The following is a 20376-nucleotide window of genomic DNA, read 5'->3' on the forward strand; positions in this document are numbered from 1 at the left end:
CATGGCACTGCCTCAAGCTTGGGCCAAACATCCGTTATGTTTGCGAAATTTGCTGTTTTTCGGTTTTTCGCGAATTTACCGAAATTTTGCACATTCTTGAGCGGAACAGATTTTTGGCCCATGCTTGCGGCAGGGCCATGCAGACGGTCAAGGAAGGCACCACTGAGTGAAGCATCCTGATGTAGCATACCTCGGCTCTTTGACACAGACAGACAAAGCATATCTAGGGTTTAGGGTTCAGTGCGATTTACTAGGGTTTTTGGGTTTAAGTTGGTAGGGTTCCCGCTGAGTCTAGGGCTCAGGGCCCGATGCAGGCTCGTTCATAATGATGTTGGCAAGATTTTTGGGGGGTGTGGCGTTCTTTGGTCCAGAATTGGCAGAATTTTGGCCTTTTTTGGTGTTTTGTGGGCGCGTGTGTTTGGGTGAAAAGTGAAAACTAGCCGTAGACCTTATTCTTCTTCTTTTTCTTCTTCTTCTTCAAAGAGCGCAGTGGTTCGATTTTGTTCTGCCTTGCTGAGATTTTTGGGAATCGCTGGAACAAGTGTCCAGGTAAGTTTCAAGAGGATCGAAGTAGTGGAAGTGCTGAAAACAGCAATTTTTTGTGAACAGCGCAATTTGCCATGTTTTGAATATAACAGTATTGCATGTTTTTGGGGGGATGTTTGGGGGTGTTCTTGATTTGTGGGGGTGAGTCGGGGGGTCTTGGAGCACTGCTGGGAAGGTCTAATTTTGATTTCAAGTGGTTTCAAGAAAATCCATGGTGGAAAAGGGGAGTTAGGGCCTAGCTGCAGAGTGCGTTTGGAGTGATTTTTCAAGTAGGCCTCAAATTTTCTAAGTGTGGGATTTTCCATTTTTGCTTTTGGCCTGTTTGGGGGTATTCTCCTTTTTTGCGGGTGGGTTTAGGGTACTGGGGGCAATGCTGGGAAGGTCTTATATTTTTGGAGAAAATCCATGGTGAAAAAGTTTTTCCTTTGTTGCTCACTTGGGTGTTTTTGGGGGGCTGTTAGGGGGGTTCTAGGTTTTTGGGGGTGGGTTTGGGGGTCTGGGAGCACTGCTGGGATAGTCTAATTTTGATTTCAAATGGTTTCAAGAAAATCCATGGAGGAAAAGGGGGGTTTGGGCCTAGTTGCAGACAGCATTTTGGCACAATTTAAACTGTGGCCTAGCAGTATTGCGTGTTTTTGGTGGGCTGTTTGGCAGGGTTCTAGGTTTTTGGGGGTGGGTTTGGGGGTCTGGGAGCACTGCTGGGATAGTCTAATTTTGATTGCAAGTAGTTTGAAGAAAATCCCTGGTGGAAAAGGGGAGTTAGGGTCTACCTGCAGAGAGCGTTTGGAGTGATTTTTTAAGTAGGCCTCAAATTTTGTGTCACATTTTCCATTTTTGCTTTTGGCCTGTTTGGGGGTGTTCTCCTTTTTTGTGGGTGGTTTGAGGGGTCTGGGGGCAATGCTGGGAAGGTCTAATATTGGATGCAAGGGGTTTGCAGAAAATCCATGGTGAAAAAGTTTTTCCTTTTTTGCTCACTTGGGTGTTTTTGAGGGGCTGTTTGGGGGGTTCTAGGTTTTTGGGGTGGGTTTGGGGGTCTGGGAGACTACGGATAGTCTAATTTTGATTGCAAGTGGTTTGAAGAAAATCCATGATGGAAAAGGGAAGTTAGGGCCTACCTGCAGAGCGCGTTTGGAGTGATTTTTCAAGTAGGCCTTTTTCTAAGTGTCACATTTTCCATTTTTGCTTTTGGCCTGTTTGGGGGTGTTCTCCTTTTTTGCGGGTGGGTTGAGGGGTCTGGGAGCACTGGTGGGAAGGTCTAATTTTGTTCTAAAATCGCAGTTTACACTTTACACCTAGCTTGAGGGGAAAGATCCGCAAATTTTGCCCACACAAGTTATTTATCCTTGAAAAGGAGACTCAGAGTAGGCACTTTCGAAATTATGCTTGTATGTACTGTAATACTGTCGACTCTGAAACTGAAAGTGTTATTTTTGCAATACACAGCGTACCTTATATTTTTTTCTCCTTGGTGTTTTAATATCACTTCCTGTTTTTCCATCAACAAATACAGGCCGGCTTTTACCCTGTGCAATGGCAAAAAGGATGAACTCAGCCTCACAATTAGCGACCCGCAATTCAGCATCCGCCAGGTAGGCAGTGGACAAGGTGTCTTCTGGTCCCCAACATTGATCGACGGAGCGTCAGATGGAATGGAGGAGTAACGCAAAAAAGAGGAATGGCTGGATGCATGCAACTTCCCAAATTCAACAGGACAACTACAACAACATACAGTTACAGTATCCATCTTCATTTCTACTTATCTTTTAAGTAATGTTATTGCTGTGAACTTCTATGAGTGTGACTCTGTGCATTTGTTTGCTCTCTGCTTCAATTCATCCCTCCAGCCATCGTATACTTTTTTCTTTGCTATTTTTTAAACTAATTCAATGTACTAAGTGGTTCTTCTCTCTGAGGGCAGATTGGCAAGTGAAATTGCGTAATTACTGCAGTCCTGTACTGTCACGTTGTTTCTTCATAGTCAGTACATTGTAGAAAGTACTACTTACTTTTCAGTAACCTATCCATTTAGCAAACAACTTCATGCATGCAGTAGTGCATGCACTTCCTTTATGTCCCTTAAAAGATTTATGGATAGCTTCGTATCGAAAGATTTGTTTATCTTCATTTGTTGTTTGTCCATGCTGTGTTTTTTTTTCCTCTCTCCACAAAACTTTCCCCCCAAACCCCATTCCCATCCAAGTTTCAAACCCTAACCCTCTTCCCCCGGGCTGTGTGGTTTTCATTGAGGTGTGAGTAAATTATAACAATAATTCCACACACTTGCTGGGGAGGATAAGGTGCAAGCGACCTCCTCAAATCAATTTTAAGGCGGCTAGATGAATCCTAGGATATTGTAATTCTGGTTAAAAAAACAACAATGAGTATTTTAAAATAAATTCTGAATTTCATGCCCACCATCGATTGGATCCATCGTCAACATCATCCTCCTACATGTCAAGAAGACTTGTTGTTACGCTGCTGTGTCACTGTTCTTGTTGTAGCCATAATCATCCATGCAATTCTTTTTTCCCCATACTTATCTTCAGCACTGCTTAGGCTACTGTTCCTTCTAATACTCCTCTCAGGCCACTCAATGTCTCATTTGTTACTTTGTTTTTCATATGCTGCTACTGCTAGAGTGGTACCACTCCTACTAACACCACAACAACGGAATTTCGGTCCGGGGTGGCATAATCGCCATTTGCCATGCAGCCAGCGCTGTGCCCAGCTCTATTCTCAAACACGAATCACAGGTAAGATAAGCATTTTGGGGAGGTAGAATAATGGGCTAGGACTCGGAGGAGAGACTGACAGTAGTACTAGTAAAGTACTAGTAGGCCAATTGAATTCACTAACTCTGTTAGTGGCACTTTTTAACATTTTTGGACGTTTTAGATAATTCATACTGGTAAGTGTGAGGAAACCAAACGTGCCATAAACCCCGCCCACCACCCCACAAAATAACATCAACACGTACACTATGTTGAAGTATTTAAAATAAATAATTATATTTACCCTAACAAAATTAAACTAGTCCCACCCCTCCCTAACCCAAACAATTGTCCATTTCAAATAGTCCCAAATAATCCCCAACTCCCGATTCCCACCTCCCCAACAGTCTTTAAAAAAGGGGCAAGGGACAGTCACTTCCTCCGGCGGTGTCCTGTAGACAGGTGGTCCCGCAGCTCTTTGCGGAGGTCCCGCAGCTCTTTGCGGAGGTCCCACATCTGGCGTTGTTGTTTCTCAGCCATGCGCTCCAGGAAGTCCACTCTTTTTCTGAGGCGGTGCACACGTGTCATCCAGGCTCTGGTGAGCAGCAGTTGTTTTTGCTGCTGTACAGCGGCGGCGGGAGGGTGTCGGGCCACGGCGCCGTTTAGCTGGAGGTTGCTAGCTGGTGGACCCGGGGGCACTGGAGGAGGATGCAGTAGTTGCTGCCTCCTCGTCCTGCTCCCGAGCCCACAGCCTCCGATATTCAGCGCAAATGGCCTCCAGCTTACGGGCCCTGGCCCGGACAGCCATCTCCTTCTGGGTGAGCTTTTGTTGCGGAGCATCTATATGAAGAAAGAAAGAAAAATACTGTAGCCAATAGTCTTTAACATTAATTCTAAATAATTCATCAGAAAGTTGTCTCACAGTCAGTAACACTAACAACTTGCAAGCACAGTATAACATTTTGGCATGTATCTTTCTGCCGTCTTTGTAGGCCTGTGACGTTAGTGGGAGTTTCAGGAATTCTACTAGCAGCACTATGGACTCACTACTACATAGTCAGAGAGTCAGAGACTACACCAGTCTTCTTCTTTTTTTCTCTTGTTTTGCAAAAGAAATTACTTGTACGTGAACTTGTGGTAGCCTAGCCGGCAGCATAATGCCAGCTCACTCAGCTTGCACCCAAGAAAAACAGACACAAGCCATGATGACGCAGACTCGCATTACTTTAAGCAGTACATGCAGGTGGTGATAGGGAAGCTCTTACTTTTCTATAGGGGTGGCACTGGCCACACTCGGTTACATCAAGGGCTACTGCTCAATGTAATTTAAATTTCGCACTGCCCCCCCCGGGCCTTGACTACTTCTAAAGGAAACTGAAGATTATTCATTTCTGATCCTATATCCTGCCGATCACATGTTCTTTGCTTATATGATGGATGGCTTTAGGTGCTTTGTTTTGATAGATTGAGTGAACAACAGCGATAGTCCAACCATGACACAGCTGAAAGAAAATTATTAACATAGGGAATGAGTGTGGTACCCATAATTGCCGGAGGAAGGGACTTTACTTGATATAATGTCAACTATACAATACATTGACAATATATTCTGTGCTTGCAAAGTAAACTACTGTACTGTTAGTCAAGGGAATATTTCTGAACAATCACAACTTCTAGTATTTGGATTTCCTCAGCTTTGCTACTCTGGCACGGACATGCTGTTCAAAGTAACACTCTTCATCCACTGAGCGTCTGCTCTACTACATACACCTCTGCTATCTATGAGGAAGAAGAAGATACCATCCAGGCTCCCAAAGTAAACGTCTATCATTCTTCTTAATGTCTTAACTGTACCAAGTTTACTTTTTCTCAACAACCCACTAACACCCTTTTCATTTTATTTGGTAAACCACCGTCTTGACTTGCATTTGAGTTTGACCCAAATGATATATTGCAATGCACACCACACATGCATTTTCTCTGATTCACCCACACAGGCAGTCATCGTTTCTTTCTCCTCCAACCATCCTTGCTTCAAGCAGCCATGCATGTGATTCCTTCCTATCAGCCACCTCTGCCTGCATTCAAAAATACGTATCGTTCTTTACAGTCATAAATGTTACGACTCGCTCATCCTTCCTTTAGCCCTTCTTTCCCTTTTCGTTCTTCACATCCCCCAAGTTCATCTGATATGACTTGGCTTCACGATAAAAGTTTCCCAGCTGATTTGAAGTCAAATAGAGGGTGCCATTGCTTACTCGAGAACTACCACCGCTAATGCTATTGCTAAGTCAAGGGTGACTGTCTTCTCCGTGATTGGCTAAAAAATGTAGTTCTAAATCAGTAACTGTTCTTAACAGTACAGTGTACTTGTAGTAGTGTACTGTCTACTGTACAGTACATCATACACTCCTTTGCGAGCCTACTCTAAAATGTCAATAAGTAAGGAGTATAATAATAACTTACCACCGTCCGCCACTGCTGAGCCATCCCCCTCAGCTCCTCCTGGTGGCGCTGCCGCATCCGCCGCTTGAATGGATCCCTCCGCGCTGCTGGCCCCGGCACTGGTGGTGGCAAGTGCTGCATCCGATGTTGTGAGCCTAGAAAAAACATGTCATATTTTTAGATGCCATACACCACCCCCTACTTCGTCTGGTAATGGAAGAGAAAATGTTAAACAATTTTTTATTATTGGGACTGAAAAGAAGTCACGGTTTTTGGGGAGGGTGTTAACTTATATGCTTAGCCATAACATGCAACTCTTTTTGGCACAACTGATGAATGCTTGCTCTTTAACGTGCAACATTTTTATAATTACAGACAGAACCAACTACTCCTCATCACCACCAGGAGGACTTGAAGTTCCAACAAGGTGAGGGCTCCAGAGTCCCGCATAGTTACTTCTGACTGAGGTATGTGGAAAGTCGAGCTGCACCTATCATCAACAATGTCCTATTTCTCTTGTCCATACTTCTGTATGTGCAGAATAGTCCCTGAAACATTAGCGGTATGGTATGTGCTACTATCAAATCAAAAAGCCAACGACAAGCTTATTCTTGGTGGACATTGACATTTTGCTGTTGGAAATTGTCAAAGCACTAACATTAAGAAGACTGGAATAGACAGCAAGGGCAACCCAGAGGACTGCACTGAGTGCCTGTAGAGCTATTGCTGGATCAGAGTTTTGTTTAACACCGTTTGCCGACTGGGCAAGCTTAGCGACCTACACAGACCGACTCAGAAATAATCGTAAATAATAGTAACACAGAGAGTGATGGTAGAGAGGCAGGATAAGAAAGTAGAAACAGTCTACAAGAAGATCCAAGATTATTTTGTAAAAAATAGAATTAGGAAACAGTTTGGAATCAATAGGATCTGTAAAAGTTACTGGGGCCAGCAGAAGAGCCTGCAGAGGACCGTTCCTGCCCACTCTGTTCCGCCGGAGTCTGGGGTGTTGCTGTCTTCTTGCCTCTGGGAGGTGCTGATGATCATGAAATAAACACAAACATGGATGATTGTTTTTTGGAAATATTTGATTTCTTTGACCACAATCTAAAAATATCTCGGGGAAACAAATTAGCAACAATTGCACTACATGTATTGACCTATCCGATCTGGTCAACTAGGAGGATACTAGTACAGTATTGCTGGATTCGCAGATCTCTACTTGGAAAGTTATGTAAATCACTAACTAAACCAACAACAAAAAGGTTCCACTACGACTGCCAGCACTCAGCAGCACGCGACATGACAGACACAGTCCGTCATCATGATTGCAGAGCACTAAAAAATGTCCTACTACTAATAACAAGTCATAATATATTCAACATATCAATCCATCACTATCTCTTCTTCTTAGTGGCAGCAGGAGTACAAAGGAAGGACTAGACTTGAGTCTCTAGTCTCTCTAGCATTACGCAGTTCTGTAAAGTACTACACTCATACATATTCAGGCCAAATGAGCACAAAGTTGCAAACAAGTAAGCATAGTAGCAACACCACTGAGGAGGCGAACACCTGCAATTGCAGAAGTTATATAAACATTATTTTACCTACAATGTAATCGCATCTGCAGCATTCTTGCTCTTCGGGAAAAACATATATTAGCAATATAACACAGAGCAGAAGAAAACAAAGTAGATATTAAATAGCTACTCACCAAGGCCAAGGATCTCCACGCCTAGCAGGTGGAGCAGGTCCTGCTCCCGGTCGAGAAGGTCAGCCCACCGGTGCGTCGCTTGGTCATAGGTGCGCCGGACCCCCGACTACCTCCGCATGGCCCGGCACACCTTACCTCACCGCTGCTGACGCTCCCAGAGGCCATACCCTTGACCGGGCCTGCCCCCTGCTGCCACGGTCTTAGGGAGGTGGCGCAGAACAAAAAATATAAGGGCGGCTACCTCCACCGCAGTAAAAACCTCCCTGGCCACTACATCAACTCCCCTCAATCGCCCGCAAGGGAGCCGGCTACGGGGTGCGGGACCCTTCCCCTTTGACTTGCCGACTCCCTTTGCCATGGTCCTGACCAAAAGAAGAAAAGAATAGGGGGAAAAAAAAAATGCAAGAGAGAGCTAAACAAAAAAAGTAGTTATTAAAGTAATAAAAAGTTGAAAAAAACAAAATATAGATCTAGACAATTAGAGAGATAGATAATGAGCAAAAAAGAGCAAAAAAAAGTTCAAAGAAACTGGATTGCAAAGATTAAAAGAGGATAGAAAAGCCAGGCCCAGAACCATAGCAATGAATGAAAAACAAGATGGCCGCACCCATTGAGGACCGCGTGGGTAAGTTTGCACGGTATTTCCCCCGCGAGCATGCAAAAACACACGCAAACTCGTAATAGCGCGCCGCACACAACGCGAGATTGCCAATAGCGCCCGGAAACGGAAATATGGAATGCGCACAAGATGGCCGCGCCCATGTACGACCGCATGGGTAACTTCGCGGACGGTGCGCTGCAAGCGGCCCGCGAATACGCAAAAAACCCCGCGAACACGCGAAAAAAACCACCATCCGCAAATTCGCATGAATTCGTGGATTATGCGGATCGCAAATTCGATTTTGCGTGAATTCGTGGACCGCGAAGTCGAAAATTTCGCCCACACTTACTCTCAAGCACTAGGCGCACCATGGAGTGCCTTTCCTGTCTTCAGCTGAACTACTTTTGCCTGCTCATGGTTTCACGGGGGCTCTCCTCAGCAGGGGCAAGGGTGTTAGCTGGCCAGCAGTAGAGTGAAACACAATACAGGCCTACCGTCCCCAAGCACGACACTCCAGGCCCAGCGATGTCAGGGAGGCATGTAAAGCCAACCGCCTTACTTCTGAGACTGTCCCCATGGCGGCGGCCCACCTCCTGGACCAGGCAGCCGATAACTTAGCCTGAATGTCCCCTGGGCTGAGCGAATGTGTAGAAGAGAGCACTGTCAGGTAGGTGCTCCCCAGCAAGGTTTAGTCTATGTCTACCTGGGGGGGAGGAGCCCAGACAAGAGAAACAAGAACAATGGGGACAGCCCCCATGAAGCAGTCCTCAGGCCCCTTCCACTGCCAGCACCCCAGGAACTCTCATATCCGGCTGCTGCCCTCCACCGGATGGGTCCCAGGTCCACTTTCTTCCTCCGCAAGTCTTCTCCAGTGTTGTGGGGCTCACCAAGCTACCCCCGGGAGGAGGGGGAAAGAGCATTGTATATGCTGTGCATCCATTGGCTTCTCCCAGATGAGGCTTCCATCCGACCCAACTGCCTCAATGGCCGCTCGGCCTCTGCATCACTGCCGCAGTCTCTGGCAGTGCTGCTGATGGGACTGCGGGCAGCCCTCCCTCATCCAGATCCTCAAGGGAGTACCACCTTGCACCCATTGATGATCTCTCCCATCGTTAGGGGCCATTGATACTGCCAGATTGAGGACCCTCTTATCAGAGCCTCAGCAGCATGTGTCTGACATCTATGTTTTGCATTCATAACAACATTAACATGTACCACACAAATATACTTTTAGACTGATAATAGCTAAAAGACCTGCCTTTTTTTATGGCTAACGTCTGGTTGCCCCCTTGTTTCATATCATGTGTCTTTCTTTATTCTAGGAGAAGTTGAATTCACACTTTCTATTTTGTTGTGCCCTTGGTTTGCCGTTCTCATATCAAATGTTGTCTTTTATGTGATACTTGTAGAATGTGCTAATGAGCTTTCGAAATGCGATGCACCTACAGAGCACAGCTTGGTAGGAAAGAGCTCAGATGCCTTTTAGATGCCTAGCAGGAGCTTTTCAGATGGCTTTCTGATAACTTTCAGAATTCCATTTTCCTGACTTACTAGCAGAGCCTTTCCCTGACTTAGCCTAGTAGTGTGCTCTCTTTATGGGAGAACTTATTCTTTGTAAAAGTCCTGTTGTAAGGTTAGTTTATTTAAAAAAATTCCAAGTTTATTTTCATTTGCGTGTTCATTTACTTTTATATTTTATTTGGATGCGCACACCTGTTCCCCCCTTCCTATTGATGCCAGCCACCATTGTGAAGGGCTATCGGCCACACCAGGATATAAACTAATTAAATTACTATTGTCAGATTATACAAGCTGAGGTTGGTGTTTGGTTGATCCTGTGTGCAAAGGAGTAGACCATGCAAGTCAGAGGAGGTTTCTGCTGGTTGGGGATTCACTTTGCATGCTTGATAGTGCCTATGGGCTGCTATTTCTCATATCATATTCTTAAAGTGATTGCCGGTTTTGTGTTTTCCTTTAGTACGAAAGACAAAAGTAATTGTTGATTTTTTATTTTTAGATATTTTGCTTATGTAAAGCTGATTACCATGGAGTGAGAGCTGCCGTAAGGTATTGGGAGTTGCGTTGTTAGGTGTTGCCTGGGATTGTTTGGTTATGTGTGGGCTGCACTGGGATTTGTCATGATGTCATTGGGTGTTCTCCTGCGAGTGGTTAGTTCAGTGGTGTCGCACTAGGATTGGAAGTTTGCTTGATTTATTATTGCATTGTGATTTGTTGGGAACTTAAGGTTATTTCAATTGGGAGCTTACAACTTGTATATTGCATTTTGTATTGAAGTGTATCAGTATTGAAGATGGAATTAAGAAATAAGCGTTATGTTGAAAAATATTGTGAGAATACCTGTCAGTGAGGGTGTGAAGGTCTCTTGTGTCAAACCTGCAAATGTCAGGTTACACATGTGTATTTGGATCAAACAATGGAATAGGACCACAGAGAATGAACAGTGCTTGCTGTTTCCCTGACATGGTACATTTAGGGCCTGATTTAGAGTTTGGTGAATGGGTTACTCTGTCAAAAACGTCTGTCTTATTATAATACAACAGACAAAATATCCATCACGTTTGTGACACAGTAACCCCCCTGCCAAAATCTAAATCAGGGCCTTCATTTGAGAATAATTGAGAACCTAAGGTAAGCATTTATGAATTGAAGCCTACGCCTAGACCTGCTCAATATGATTATTTGAATGCATGGTAACTATATAAAGTCCTTAGTTTGATGGAGGCAAAGTGAGATGCAGAGCAGCAGGAATGGATAGAAAAAGGAATTGAGTGCCTAGGGATGTGTTCTGTGTTAGTGAAGGGAAAACCATAGAGAAAGAAATCACAAGAGGGTGGTGGGGATGAAAAGAAAAGGGTTGAGAGTGAAAGTGACACAGATGATGACTCTCTGCATGATTTGGTAACTTCCCGACAAATTCCATACAATATCATTCTTCGGGCAGCAGCAAACCAACAGCCTCTATTGGGAGCTGTGTGAGACAAGAATGTAGGTTGTGATCCCGCAGTCTTTTACCCCGCAGGGAATCACAACGTGGTCTGTGATTCCGCATACCATTACTCTGCATACCATTACAAACAATGACTTGCAGAGGGGGGTGCCGCTGGATGTTGGAATAGTATAATTTACTATTCCAACTCCCGTCTGTGCGAACAATAGGGAAGGTGTTGGATTTTAAATCCAACACCTCCCCCCCCCCCGCAAGTTGATGGTATGCAGAATCACAACACGGTCATTGTAACGACTACGTTGTGATTCCCTGTGGGGAAATAGATTCGGGGTAAACATTGCTTACTGTGAGACATAGGCGGAGGTCCAAGTTCACCTACTGATTAGAGGTACCGTTACCTGTTGTTGCTGCAGGTCCATTATTGAGAGCCACAAGTACCACTGTTATCATTGGGACCACAGGTGCGTCAGTTGTCTCTGTAAAGATAGGTTAGTTGAGGTTTGATCTTAGTCTTCCTTCATCCATGTCATAATACATATTATTAAAGCATGTTTGGAGTTGATGCGTAGGCATTCCCAACATACCCTAAACATAAATATGTTATAAATGTATCCGGTAAAAACTGAGAATTTGTTAGGGACATTTCTTAGTCCAGCTAAGGGGTTTATGTTATGTATGATGAAACTGTCATGGCTGTATGTGGTATAGTAAGTTCAAAGATATTGTAAATGGTGACACAACTATCACATGGTTTCAGATACATGCTTCTACTTTGCTCCTGTGTGTTGTAGCAATATTTGGATGGCCATGAAGACTCAGTGTGCGCAACTAAGGGGCATATTAATCATTGTGTTGCATCACCCTTGCTCCACACAAGGGGGTGCAAGGGTGATGCAACAACACAGTCAGATTTATCAAGCCACTCCTGAATGCTTTGATAAATATTGAGTAACACAAGGCAGCAAATCTTGCTACCTTCTGTTACTCTGCGCCAGGGAGGCGTTCCATGGGTGAAGCGCGGGTGTTCCCAAACATCCACCCATGGATTCTGATGCATTCTCAGATTTATTATTAGTGGTAGACCTGGAAATGTGTTAAAATGCTAAGACTCTCCAGGGGATGCGTCACCAGGAAAAATATCTTTTTTTTTCCTCATGTTCTTTCTCTTTCTATGTGTGCTACATTCTACAGCATACATAGAAAGAGAAAAATGCCACTTAATATTGTTTTTGTGCAGGAACACAGGCATGGTGCAATGGTGCATGCGTTGGTGCTAGGGAGCCGAAAGTGCACCAGCAAATTGGAAAGGACAGGAGTGTGCTGTATAATGTTAAACATGGCACATTCCTGCCCTTTCGTGCAGCACAGCAAGGTGGCTTGCTGCTCTGCATTGTGTGGAGGTTAATATATATGCCCCTAAGTATCCATTGACAAGTATTGATTGACATTAAGGGTTACATAACATTATAGTCATATTTTGAGGTGTATGTTAAGCCTGGGTAGAATTCACAGGGTGTTACTTCGTGGAACTCTGCGCAGTGCGAAAAAAACTCTGCTGTGCTCTGCAGAGTTCTGCCAGTAGTGGAGTCTCCTAGTTTGTGCTGCTCGCACTGATTTTTAGCGCCAGGAGTTTGTCCCGGGCTGCAAAATCAGCGTGAACGGCGCTATCCATCGCTCCAAAGGGTGCTGCTGCTTTCTGCCGCTTGAGTGGACATTCTACTTGAGCGACAGTTTTCCCAACGCATATGGCAAATTTCTCAAAGCGAGTGGTCACGACCTGCTGCGACCATCCACAATGCGAAATCCCTTCTGGAGGGGGTCTAGTGTGTAATTTTTTCTTGCAAGTGCTCACAAACTTACCGTTGGCTAGCCGCTAAACAAAAAACTCTGCTTCCTGTCACTTTGCAGAGTTTTTCAGAACTCTGCACTCGGTATGGAGTGTGGAGTGGGCAAAACTCTGCGAACTCTGCCAGCTGAGCAGAATTCATCACTCACTCCTAGTGTTTGTCCTGAAGCCTCTCTTTGTCATGTTTCAATAGTTGCTGGAATCCTTTAGTCTACTACTAGGTGGATTTTTACTGTGTTCTTTTTTGTGAATTTGACCCAAACTGAGATGAATGTCTAATAACCTAAGGACTACTAAGTGTGAGTAGTTATCTGTCATTTCCCTAATGTTTTGCTACACTATCCAGACTTTTTTCAGACGTAATCTAATGCTTTTATATATAATGATGTTTATTTAAACATCATTATAGCTTTTTCTTCAGAACAGTATGGAATAATCCTGCCTATATTTATGTCCACCAAAATTAAAATGGGGATTGGTCCTCCAGATAAAACGTTTTAGTTTCTAACACTGCGACAATCTCTACACCATAGTCCTATATTAGAAACAAATATGAAAACAGGATAGTCTAAAAGAGAATAGCAAATAGATTACCATGGCATGGTTAAGGGTGTGTTTGAAAGATATTCAGGCACCACCCATCCGAGTCCAGACCTGTCTTGGGAAGCTGTAGGGGCAGCTTTTGGGCGGATACTAATAATGAATGTGCAAAATCAGTTAATTGCAGATTGTATTGGACTGAAATTTTAAAAGTTGGCTAAATTAACAACAGTAGCAAACCACTATATTGCTTCCTTAGAATGAAAGAGAAAGAGTTCTGAATCTAAACTGATGTCTTTGAAATTACAAAATAAGCAACAGAAATGTGTAGGGAAAAGGGTGGGGATTCCTCACCAGGGGTAACAAAATGGGACACAGCAAAAACAGGGGGGGCAGAGAAGAAGCTCTTGGTGCAGGAGGGACAGGTTTTACCTAAGGACAGTTGAGTTGTTGGAAAAGGGATTGTCCTGATGCTATTCCAAAAGTGCCTTGCCTTATTGACCAAAGCTAATTTAACCCAGTCACATAGAGCTCTTATCCTGAACACTAGAACAGCCTGAGAGGTTCCAACTGTACTCTGGATAGCAAGTATCCCACAGATCAGAAGGGTCCCTAGGTTTATTGAATGATAAACTGTAAGCCCATAAGTTGGCTTATTGATAAAGGTGCCAGTCTCTCTACCCTGGAAACTTCTGAATTTCCTTCGTTACCTCTCTCGGGCTTGTCTAGAAGTGTGATTGGTATTTCAAATCAGAATGTTGCACACCGCATTTCTTACCATGATTTTATCACCCTAGGCCCCATAAAGGACAAACATGCTTTTTTTAAAGTCCTACCTCACCAGAGAGGATATACGGTGTAAGCTAAGCTGCACCTCTTTCTGTACACCCAATGGAGTCTACCTCAATGTACCTCAGAACAGGAAGGCCAAAGTCCTTGCCATGTTATGCGAGAATTATCTGAATTGCTTTCTCAAGTTCCCTCAATGTTATTGTCCACGAAGGCCAATGACTTGAAGCTTACCTCGTAATACACAGTATCCTCTGAAGCCTGAATAAAAAAGCAGAGTCAGGTCACATGGTCGGAGAACATAGCGGCTGGCTGACGCCAGTCGGGAGAGCCCCTACGCGAGGCGAGGAGTTCGGTTGCAGTGCTGCTGCTGCTGCAAGCTGTGATGCGGTGGGCGCACTCTGCATGGCATAAAGCTCCCGGATTAAAGCGGGGTCTCGAGCGAGTGTTTTAGACGCCGCCAAATAGTGGATCTCTCACCTTCCGCGCCTGGATTGTGGCGGGTATATTCCCCGGCTTAGAGCTGTGACCTCCGGCACGGTAAGGTCTTGTATGGGATTGATCCCTGCTCTTTCCACTCCTGCCGCCGAAAGATGTGGCTCCACCCCCTCGGGAGTTGGAGTCGGGCGGCAGAGTGCTGGAGGAAAATCCGCGCAATTGAGTCTTTCTATGTGGGTAAGTGTGGAATCTCCCTTATTATTCCACGTAAGTCCTGTGTGTTAAACAAAGCGCTTAAGGACAGTGTAGTACTGGAAAAATATCGAGAAAGGTCACACTAACCAAGAGCCCAATAACATTACCAAATAACCAGTCAGTTGGCAGTGAAGAAATAGCAATTGTTTATTTAACAAAAGACTCTGCGCAGAGGAGCCCCCTCGTCCACAGCAAAATCAGTGCGCCGAGAAGACTGACGATTTACACATGAGACAAGTCATTTATACCTTAGTTACATTACATGAAATAACCATATTTGGCAACCTCCCAATAGGTACAGGATCTTAAGGAAGAACAATATATGGCACACAAAGCCTGCTCAGAAGTCTGTTTCTGCTATTATGGAGAAGGTCAGAAAGGGTAACTCCCTTTCGTCTCGGCACATGGGAGTAACAGCCTGGCGCCAGCAAGAATGTGCTGATCACCTCTAACTCCAGATGCGACCTTGGGCCTTAGAGCAGTAAAAAACATTGTGAATTCAGCTGTCTTGTAACTCAACTAATTGGGACTCGCTCTGTAACATGAAAAACAACATGTAATCACTACCCAGGCCCGAGTCGACAAATACAAAATGGCGTTAGTGTGGTTTCTCTAACAAATGTGCACCCTAACCTATAAGAAGAAACAAAAGCTACTCTTCCTTATTAACACTAAATGGTACATAACTATGAATATACGTGTATGCAGCACCATCAGGCTAACAATGCCATATTAGTAATGACAGAAAACGGAATTCTGTACCACAGAACCGCCCTTTTAGCGTGATGTAGCTAAATTAATCCTCAAATATACCCTCATCTATCTGCATCAAATCTCAAATTTCCTGTTGTACCATTTGAGATTTTTCCTTCTTTGAGGGGGGCAGTACCAGGGCAGAGGACACTTTCCTGGCACAATAGGAACAACAGGCAGGACCACAATGTATGTATAAGCAACATGTGAACAGGAGACTCACTCCTCCGAGCCGCCGAGCCCCCAGCTTTTCCCGCCGGATCTCGACGAGACCCCGCCCCCCCGCACGCCGATTGGCTACCGCGATCCCCGCCTCCCCGCACACCCTCCCTCCCGGCTCCCCTCTTAAGGGGACCCACAGCGCTGCTCAGGAGCGACCACTGCGCCCTCGGCCTGGTCGCCCCCACACCCCCCGCCTGCTCCTCCTACCTGCTGCCTGTGCCTCGATCTACACGGCGCCCCAGCCGCCACAGGACCGCCGCTGAACCACCCCAGCCGCCACAGGGCCGTCCCAGCGCCGCCCCAGCCACCGCAGGGCCGCCGCCGAGCCCCCAGCTTTTCCCGCCGGATCTCGACGAGACCCCGCCCCCCCGCACGCCGATTGGCTACCGCGATCCCCGCCTCCCCGCACACCCTCCCTCCCGGCTCCCCTCTTATGACGCCCCCTGAGCGACCGCGCAGCAGACGCGCGCAGCGGGAGCACCGAATGAGCGCCGAAGGTGCGCCAAAGGTAAGCCCGTCTGCGCCCGTCCGCGCCTGGACCGCGCCCAGTGCCAGGACCCCTGGCCCCCGCAGACCCCAGCCCACCCGCCGGACGTACGACGCCGCCGCCCTCAACGCACTCAACGCCGGCCGAACCCCTGGATGCTACCGAGCCACCCCGAGACGCACCCACGGTCCCTTCATCTGCCAGGCCTGCAAGTTCTCCTGCACCCGGACCTGCGCGGCACCAGCACCCACCAAGCCGAACTCCAGCAGCAGCCACCTGAAGTGCATCCTGCTCAACACCCGCTCCGTCCACAGACACGCCGTCGAGCTCTGGAACCTGCTCGACACCACACACCCAGACGTCGCCTTCCTCACGGAAACCTGGATGCACGCCTCCTCAGCACCCGACATCGCCATCGCCATCCCGGACGGCTACAAGATCATCCGGAGAGACCGCGTCAACCAGACAGGAGGTGGCATCGCCATCATTCATAGGAACACCATCCGCATCACGACCAACACCGACGACACCATCGCACCCGCCGAACACCTGCACTTCCAGATCCACGTCAACCCGAAGACCACTCTCAGAGGCACCCTCATCTACAGACCCCCGGGACCACGCACACAATTCAGCGAGGACATCGCCGACTTCATCAGCCCGCTCGCCCTCCCCTCAGCCGACTACATCCTCCTCGGGGACCTCAACTTCCACCTGGAGAACAACGACGACCGCAACACGACCACCGTGCTGGAAAACCTCGCAAACCTGGGACTCAAGCAACTGGTGACCACCCCCACCCACCTCGCCGGACACACACTCGACGCCGTCTTCTCATCCAGCAAAGACATCGCCTTCAGCCACGCCACAGGACTCCACTGGACGGACCACAGCTGCGTCCACTTCACCTTCAGAAGAACGACGACCCACCACCACCAGCAACAGGCTGCCCGAAGAAGCTGGAACAAGATCACAGCCGACCAGCTCACCGCCTCCCTGAGTCAGCACCCTCCCGCCAGCTCAGCGAACCCCAGCCAGGCCGCCGACAACCTCACAAAGTGGATCAGCAACTGCGCGGACGAACTCGCCCCTCTGAGGACCCCGCCCAGCAGACCCGGCAGCAAGAAAGCCCCATGGTTCACCGACGAACTCAAGAGCTCCAAGAAGAACTGCCGAGCCCTCGAGAAAGTCTGGAGAAGGGAACCTACCGCGGGCAACATGACCACCCTCAAGCTTGCCACCCGGAAGCACCACCAACTGATCCGCGCCACCAAGAAAACTGCATTCAAGGACCGACTGGACACCAACGCACACAACTGCAAGGAACTCTTCAACATCGTGAAAGAGCTCTCCAACCCCAACGCCGGTAACAACGACATCACCCCATCGCAAGACCTCTGCAACTCCCTCGCCTCCTACTTCCACAACAAGATCGCAGACATACACAACAGCTTCAGTAGTCAACCATCGCACACAAAGACCGCAACAACGCCACCCACCACCACCCTCCGCGCCTGGACTCCGATCAGCACCGATGACACCGTCCGCATGATGAACTCCATCCACTCCGGATCTCCGACCGACCCGTGCCCTCACCACGTCTTCAACAAGGCCGACGCTGTCATCGCACCCCACCTGCGGGACATCATCAACACCTCCTTCGACACCGCCACCTTCCCGGAGAGCTGGAAGCACGCCGAACTCAGCGCTCTACTTAAGAAACCAACAGCGGACCCCACCGAACTCAAGAACTACCGCCCCATCTCGCTCCTCCCGTTTCCAGCCAAAGTCATCGAGAAGACCGTCAACAAACAGCTGGCCGCCTTCCTCGAGACGAATGGATCCCTCGACCCCTCACAGTCTGGCTTCCGAGCCAACCACAGCACCGAGACCGCTCTGATCGCTGCCACCGATGACATCCGAGCCCTGATGGACAACGGAGAAACAGCGGCCCTCATCCTCCTAGACCTCTCCGCGGCATTCGACACTGTCTGCCACCGCACCCTAGTGCAGCGCCTCAGCAACGTCGGAATTCAGGAAAAGGCACTGGAATGGATCGTCTCCTTCCTCGACGGAAGAACACAGAGAGTTCGCCTACCACCGTACAAGTCAGAGGCCACCGAAGTCATCTGCGGCGTCCCTCAAGGATCCTCGCTGAGCCCCACCCTCTTCAACGTCTACATGAGCCCCCTCGCGCCCATCGCACGCCAACACAACCTGAACATCATCTCCTACGCCGATGACACCCAGCTGATCCTCTCACTGACCAACGACCCCGCCGCTTCCAGAGCCAACCTTCACGAAGGGATGAAAGATGTAGCCGAATGGATGACGACCAGCCGCCTGAAACTGAACTCAGACAAGACGGAAGTCCTCATCCTGGGCTCCTCGCCCTCCGCCTGGGACGACTCCTGGTGGCCCCCCGCCCTGGGCACCGCACCCACACCGACAGACCACGCACGCAACCTGGGCTTCATCCTGGACTCCTCCCTCTCCATGACCAGACAAGTCAACGCCGTCTCCTCGTCATGCTTCAACATCCTGCGCATGCTACGAAAGATCTTCCGGTGGATCCCCACCGAGACCAGGAAGACGGTCACCCAGGCCCTCGTCACCAGCCGACTGGACTACGGCAACGCCCTCTACGCCGGAACCACCGCCAAGCTCCAGAAGAGACTCCAGCGGATCCAGAACGCCTCAGCCAGACTCATCCTCGACATCCCCCGACGCAGCCACATCTCCGGACATCTGAGAGACCTGCACTGGCTCCCCGTCAACAAGAGAATCACCTTCCGTCTCCTCACCCACGCACACAAAGCCCTACACGACCAAGGCCCGAGCTACCTCAACAACCGCATCAACTTCTACGCTCCCAAACGCCACCTCCGATCAGCCAGTCACGCCCTCGCCGCCGTCCCCCGCATCCGAAGATCGACAACAGGAGGAAGGTCCTTCTCCACCTGGCCGCCAAGACCTGGAACTCCCTCCCGACCGACCTGCGCCTGACCCAAGACCACCTCTCCTTCAGGAAGAAGCTCAAGACCTGGCTGTTCGAGCAGTAGCAGCACCCCCCCCCCCAAGCGCCTTGAGACCCTCCGGGTAAGTAGTGCGCTATATAAATGTCCATGATTGATTGATTGATTGATACATACTAATACCATTTAAATCTTCCATCCCCAGGCTGACAGTAGGCCCCAAAACGAGCCGGAGAGGGACCAACTCCCTGTATCAGTATGTATTTCTGCTACTAAACGGTGTAATTTCTGAATGGCTAAATGGACAGAGGGGGCGGAGTCAGGAATGTATACACAACAGGAGCTGCTGATGAACCGACAGGCTCCTCCTCGATCTGGCGGGGTAGGGGTCCCTATCACTGTATGCATGGGGTGATAAAATTCTAGATATAAAAACACACTCATCATTATAATAAACAACATTGCAACGGTTATAACGAAAGCAACCTTCACTCATGGTTGTCCATGATGAAAACATAGGTACATAAATGTACATATCTCGAGGAGCAAGGGGACGCTCCTCCTCAGGAATAAATCGACCAAAAGGGTATATTCTAACTAGAGTCCAAACTATTCTAAAAATGCAGTCTGTCCTGCCAGAGGGTGCTTCTTTCCTGTGTCCGTCTAGAGCCTCACAGGCAGGCTCCTATCGTTCATCAAAAAGGAACAAACTCTTTTGTAGATTATTTTCTCCCACTACAACCTGGGCCCCTTTTTCCTGGCTTCTCAGTCTTTCTTTCTGAACAGAGCAACACAAAGTTCCAGCTGTCAACGGGTTCAGTCCAGTGTCTTGCTCAGTACCCCCAAGATTCTCTAGCAAGTCCCTATCACTAAAGTCTTTCCCTATCTCCTGCAATTATTGGGGGTACCGTGTCGGTTTCTGGGCCGCAGGTTGTATCGAGCCTGACCTGGCAATTCTCGATCACTAAACATAACAGGTGAGGAAACCTCCACGGTGCCAGATTTTCCATGAATTTTTCGTGCAACGACTGGAGCAACAGATTCAGAGGCCAATTCAGCATTTGTTGATGCGGCCTCTCTCGTGCC

The sequence above is a fragment of the Lissotriton helveticus genome, chromosome 9 (assembly GCF_964261635.1).
Source record: "Lissotriton helveticus chromosome 9, aLisHel1.1, whole genome shotgun sequence".
In the NCBI taxonomy this organism is placed as follows: Eukaryota; Metazoa; Chordata; class Amphibia; order Caudata; family Salamandridae; genus Lissotriton; species Lissotriton helveticus.